The sequence below is a fragment of the Marmota marmota genome, unplaced genomic scaffold (assembly GCF_001458135.2).
Source record: "Marmota marmota marmota unplaced genomic scaffold, marMar, whole genome shotgun sequence".
Lineage (NCBI taxonomy): Eukaryota > Metazoa > Chordata > Mammalia > Rodentia > Sciuridae > Marmota > Marmota marmota.
The window spans coordinates 47,276,641-47,283,468 of record NW_026000037.1 but is presented as its reverse complement, the minus strand read 5'-3'; the positions used below and the strand labels follow the sequence as shown (position 1 = coordinate 47,283,468).

At 34.7% G+C, this 6,828-nt stretch overlaps 1 protein-coding gene across 18 annotated transcripts in view; it reads left to right on the top strand.

The window, feature by feature from the left end:
• The window catches only part of Baz2b (bromodomain adjacent to zinc finger domain 2B), a 362,220-nt gene that overhangs the window by 24,449 nt on the left and 330,943 nt on the right, over positions 1-6,828 (top strand). The window lies entirely within an intron of this gene.

Genomic DNA, 6,828 nt, shown 5'->3' with positions numbered 1-6,828 from the left:
GGCAGGCCGCTGGGCCTGATCCGCCGGTCTGTCGCAGGTCTGCCTACCTTGCAGGCGCTGGCGGCGGCTCTGCCCTGCACCTCCTACCACGCCCGCGGACCACTGGACCTGTTCTGCTGGTCGGTCGCAGGTCTGCCCACCTTGCGGGCGCGTGTGGCGGCTCCGCTCTGCCCCCTCTCCAATTGGGGTCACGCGACCACCACGCCTGCTAGCCGCTGGGCCTGCTCCGGGAGCGGGCGGTGGCCCCGCACCTCCCCCCTGGCTTGTCGACAAAGTGAGAGAGACTCGGATGTCTGTGACTCACCCTCCGTACCAGGAGACCAACCTTATTGTCTTTTATAATAAAGTATAAAACGAAGCTTAGAACTGACTCACATGATTTCCTGTTCCTTTCAGTTCAAAATGCTTCTCTTAGTAACCAGACTCTCTCAGATCTGCAGTTGGGTTTAACACACAACTGCAGCACAAGACTCAGCACAATCTTTTTTGTAGTTTTAGCCTTTTTGTAGAAAATCACCTTAGTCTGCTAACCATAGCCACCTTGCATCCCATCATAATACTGTTCTCCCTGGGCATTTGGAGAATCCTTGCCCTTCTTGTACTCTGTCACTTATGTGGGGTTGATGCTTTCCACACTTCCTGCAGTCTGGCAGTTATTACTTATATTTATCATATTTATGGAAGTATTATCTGTTGGAAAGAAGCGAGAGAACATTGTTGAACTTGAATCTTGTAAAGTGCCTTGAATATCCAGTCATGTTCACAAAAATTGATTTTAAAAAAAGTACAAAATGAGGACCTAAAGAGTTCACTTGTTAAAATACCTGTAACACCTGCCCTAGCCTCCCCAAATAACAGGCATAAAGGTAGACATTATATCCATGAAATAGAATTGAGAGTCCCAAAATAAAGCCTTATGTTAATTGTCAATTGATTTTAAACAAGAATGTCAAGATAGTTTAATAGGTAAAGAAAAGTCGTCTTAAATGATGTAGGACAACTGGAAATTGACATTTGAAGAATGAAGTTGGACTCCTACCTCACAGCATACAAAAAATTAAAGTGACTCAAACATCTGCAAGTACTAACATATAAAACTCTTAGAATAAAATGTATAAATCTTCTTTATCTTGTATTCAGCAGTTTTTTTAAAGATATGAGATACCTTCAAGCATAAACAATGAAAGAAAACTAAATAAATTAGACCTCATAAAAATTAAAAACTTGTGCTTCCAAGGACACCATTAAGAAAAGACAACCCATATAAGAAGAACTTTATAAATTCTGTATCTAAAAAGAAACTATTATTTAGAATGTTTTAGAAATCTTGTACAACTCAACAATAAAATTACAAATGACTGGCCAGGTGTGGTGCCACATGCCTGTGATTTCAGATATTCAGGTGGGAGACTGAAGCAGGAGGGTCCCACATTTGACGCCATCCTTGGCAATTTAGCAAGGTCCTAAGCAACTTAGTGAGACCCTGTCTCAAAATCCAAAATTAAAAAGTGCTGAGGTATAGCTCAGTGGTTAAGCACCCTGGGTGCAATTCCTGGTCCTAATAAATAAATAAATAAACAAACAAATAAATAACAAAAGACCTAATTTTTAAAATTATTTATCAAGATTTGTTCCAATTATTATACATGACAGCAGAATGCATTTCATTTCATAATTCGTGAGTGTAGCACAACTTGTAATTTCTATGCTTGTACACAATTTAGAGTTGCACCATTTGTGCAGTCATACATGTACCTAGGGTAATGATGTCCTTCTCATTCCACTGTCTTTCCACCCTCATGCCTTCACTTCTCCCCTCCCTTCCTTTGCCCAATCCAAAATTCCTCCCATGTCCTCTCCCCCCATTATGGATCAGCATTCACATATCAGAGAACACATTTGGCCTTTGGTTTTTGGGGATTGACTTAGTTCACTTAGCTTGATATTATCCAATTCCATCCATTTACCTACAAATGCCATAATTTTATTCTCTTTAATGCTGAGTAATATTTCATTCTGTAAATACACCACAGTTTCTTTATTCATTCATCTATTGAGGAGCTTTGTATTTTTGTAATCCTCAGATAGACCCCAGGGCCTCATACATTCTAGTCAAGTGCTCTACCATTAACCTATATTCCCAGCTTTGAGATAACCACATTTTTAATTAATGCATTATAGTTGTATATATTCATGGGATTTGTTGTTACATATTTGCACATATGCACAATAAACAGTAAACAACATAATTTGGTGAATATCACTCACCAGCACTTTTCTCCTCCCTCCCTGCCTCGTAACTCTTGGCTCCCTTCTTTACTGATCTCCCTTTAATTTTTATGAGATCTGCCCCATCTTTCTTTTCCATTTTTCTCTCTAGCTCATGCATTATGAGAGAAAACATATGACCTTTAACCTTCTGAGTTTGACTTAGTTCACTTAACCTAATGGTCTCTAGTCCATCCGTTTTCTTACAAATGCCATAATCTAATTTTTATTTATGGTTGAATAAAGCTCCATTATGTATATGTACCACATTTTTTTCATCCATGCATCTGTTGAGGACACATAGGCTGGTTCCACAGTTTGGATATTGTGAATTGTGCTACTGTAAACATTGTAGTATGTCTTTAATTCTTAAGGGTAAATATTGGCTCATGTGGTTGTTGGTTCCGTGCCTGGACTTTTGAGGAACCTCCTTAGTGGTTTCTATAGAGGTGAATTATACTGATTTACAATACCACCAACAGTGTAAAAGTGTTCCTTTTTCTCCACAACCTCTTCATATTTATAGACCAATATCAATATAAATATTGATGTAAAGTGCCAAATAAAATATTAGCTAACAAATTTCAATATATATATATATGTGTATATATATATATGTGTGTGTGTGTGTGTGTGTGTGGTTTTAAAAATATTTTTTTAATTGTAGATGGGCACAATATCTTTATTTTGTTTATTTTGTTTTTTATGGTGCTGGGGATCAAACCCAGGGCCTCACACATGCTAGGCAAGTGCTCTACCACAGAGCTATAACCCCAGCCTCTTATTTATATTCTTGATGACTGCCATTCTGACTGGTATGAGATGAAATCTCAGTGTAGTTTTGATTTGCATTTCCCTAGTTGCTAATGATATTGAAATTTTTTTCATATATTATTGGCCATTTCTTCTTAATTCATTTGCCCATTTATTAATTGGGTTATTTGATTTTTTTGTTGTAAAGTTTGTTGAGTTCTTTATATATTCTAGACATTAATCCTCTGTCAGAAGAGTAACTAATGAAGATTTTCTCCCATTCTGTAGATAACCTAATTCTAAATAAAGGTTTCCCCAAAAGATGAAAATATGGCCAATAAACACATGAAATGATGTTCAGTATCATTAAGGGAGATGCAAATCAAAACCACAATGAGATAATTGGTCACACATACTAATGTGGCTATAATAAAGAAGAGTAACAGGTTAATGAGAATGTGGAAATTTGGAATCATCATCATATATCATGTTGGGAAAAGAGTTGGGCAGTTTTTCAAGAAGTTAAATATAATTACCATATGACTCAGCCGTGTCATTTCTAGATATGGCTCCAAGAGAATTGAAGACACATATCAGACAAGAATCTATATATAAATGTTCATAAAACCAAAATGTGGAAACAACCTTCATCCATTGACAGATGAATGGATAAATAAAATGTGGTATATCCATATAATATAATAATATTCTGCTAAAAGAAGAAATAAGGTTTTGTAATACGCTATGACATGGAGGAATCTCGAAAACATTATCATAAGTGAAGGAAGCAGATATAAAAGGTCATATATTACACAATCCTATTTTTATGAAATATCCATAATAGGCAAATTTATAGAGATAGAAAAATAGTGCTTGCCAGAGATAAGGAAAAGCAGGAATTGGAAATTGTTAATGGGGATGGGGTTTCTTGTTGGAGTGATGAAAATGTTCTGCAACTAGATAGTGGTGATGATTTCATGAACTTGTGAATATGTTAATATAGTATTCCAATATACTAAAAACCACTAAATTTGTGTATTTCATTTGCTAGGACTGTTCTAACAAATACTGTACCACAGATTTGGTGGTTTGAACAACAGAAATTTATTTTCTCAGTCTGGAGGCTAGAATTCCAAGATTAAGATGCCAAAAGGTTGATTTCCTTCTGAAGCCTTTTACTTGCTTTGTAAATGGCCATCTTCTTGCTGTGTGCTTACATGATCCCCCTTTACTTGGTGTGTTTTTGGCATCCTCTTCTTATAAGGACACCAGGCATATTGGATTAGTGCCCATCCACATGACGTTTTGCTTCTATTAAAATGCTTCTATTAATATTTATTCTATTAAAATGCTTCTATTAATATTTACTTCTATTAAAATGCCTGTCTCCAAATATGATCATATTCCAAGGTACTAGAGGTTGGGACTTCTACACTTGAATTTGAGAAAGAGAGGATTGGAGAGACATAATACTTTAAAACATAACATTTTAAAAGGATAAATTTTATGGTATATGAATTATGTCTCAATATTCAAAAATGTAAGGACCAAGCAGGGAATGTAGCTCATAGGTAGAGCACTTGCCTAGCATCTAAAGTCCTGGTTTTAATCTCCAGCACTGAAAAAAAAAATCATAAGAATCTACTTTGTAAAGATCTCTGAAAAGAAATTTGAAAACCTAGATGAAAAAAGATAATTTCCAAGATAAATATAGTTTTCCAGAATTGATTACATTTGAGCTAGGTGAGGTGGCATACATCTGTAAATCCCAGTTACTCTGGAGGCTAAAGCAGGAGGATTGCAAGTTCCAGGACAGCTTCAGCAACTTAGTGAGACCCTGAGCAACTTAACCAAATCCTCACTTAAAAATAAAAAGGGCTAGAGATGTAGCTCAGTGGTAAAGCATCCCTGGACTTAATCCCCAGTACCCCAGTACAAAAAAAAAAAAGAAGAGAGAGTAAAGAATTGAGCACATTTGATATAGTCCAATTTTCTGTAGAAGAAATTGAAACAAATATCAAGTAACTGCCTCATAGTACCCAGCCTAAATGATTCCACAGCAATAGTCTGTGATGTATTGAATGATCAAATAGTCTCAATGTTCCATAAATTATTGCAGAGCATTAAAAGTAAATTATGCCAGTTCCTAAAGAGTATAAAAAAGAAAATATTTATAGTCCAACATCAGTATAAATATTGATGTAAAATGCCAAATAAAATATTAGCTAACAAATTTCAACATCATATAACTATGTAGGATTCATTTCAGAACTACAAGGATTGTTCAAAATTAGGAAACATATCATATTAATAAATATGAGGGGGGAAATTATTGTTATTTCCATAGATGCTGAAAAAATTTTCAACAAAAATCAAAATCTTGAAGTAAAAATCCTCCTAGAAAATAGGAATTGATGGATATTTTCTTAACATGATTATACATACCTTAGTCCTAAATCCATCATCTTACTTAACCTGGATGTAATAGAGACATTTTACTACTGTTATGAGGAACAAGGCAAGGATATCCAGTAATTGCACTTGGTGTTAGACAAAGAAATAAATGTGTCTCTTTGCAGATAAAAAATGGTATACTTGGAAAACCCTAGAGCAGGGATCAACAAACTAAGAGCCAAATCTGGCTACATGTATTTATTTTTATATTTCCTGTGCTTTTGTATTTTCTCAGCAAAGTTGAAGAGTTACAAATAGAAACTTTTTGGCCCACAAAACAAAATATTTACTATCTGGTGTTTTTAGAGAATATTTACTATCTGATGTTTTTACAGAAAAAGCTCGTTTACTCCTGACCTATATAACCAATGATAAAACAAACTAAACAATAAAAGAATTCATTTTTTATGAATTCTTAAAATTTATAAATTTTAAGAATTTATGAATTTTAAATCCTAATTCAAGATTAGGATTTAGAAGTCAGTATTCTTTACGTATACAAACAGTGACCAGTATGAGGGTATATTGGTAGATAAACCCCTGTTAACAAAAAGGAAGATAAAATATTTAGGAATAAACTAGAAGAGTACACAGGTTATTTTAGAAAAACTTTAAAACACTTGCAAAATACACAATTAGATTTGAACCAAGGAAAAGATAATAATTTGTAATTCATGATGAGGATATTTTTTGCAGACTCAAAATTTCTCCCACAAGATGCTTACTGATCACACACACACACACACACACACACACACACACACACAAGGATATTAGACATATACTACCTTTATCAAGTTGTCAGAATTAACATCAATAGAGGGATAAATAGACCTCATGCATTCTTGTAGGATGGACTCAGAAGAGCCTAACACCTCAGTGGTCTTCCTGTATTCCTGCAAGAATGCAAGATCTAAAAGTAAACCTGAAGCAAAACTAGTCAAATGTTAAATAAGGGACATTTCACAAAAGAAACGGTTTGTACTGTTCGAAAATGTCAAGGTTATGACAAAGCCTGAGGAATTTCTTACAGCTCCAAAATGTCTAAAGAGACATGAAAATACAACATATGACTGGATTAGATCAGAGACCAGGAAAGAAATAATTTAAATTTTTTCAAATTTTATTATTTCTGATTTTAGTATAAAAGACAATAGTGGAATAGTTGTCAAAATGTGTGAATATCTGTTGATTGGACATACTGTATTAATGCTAACTTCCTTGTTTTGATAAATGTACTTTTAAAGGAAATATACATTGAAATGTTTAGAAGTAATGGGGAATAATGATAGCAGTTTATTACTAAAATCAGAAAAAACTGTAGAGGAAGGGGAAGACTGATAATGTGGTTAA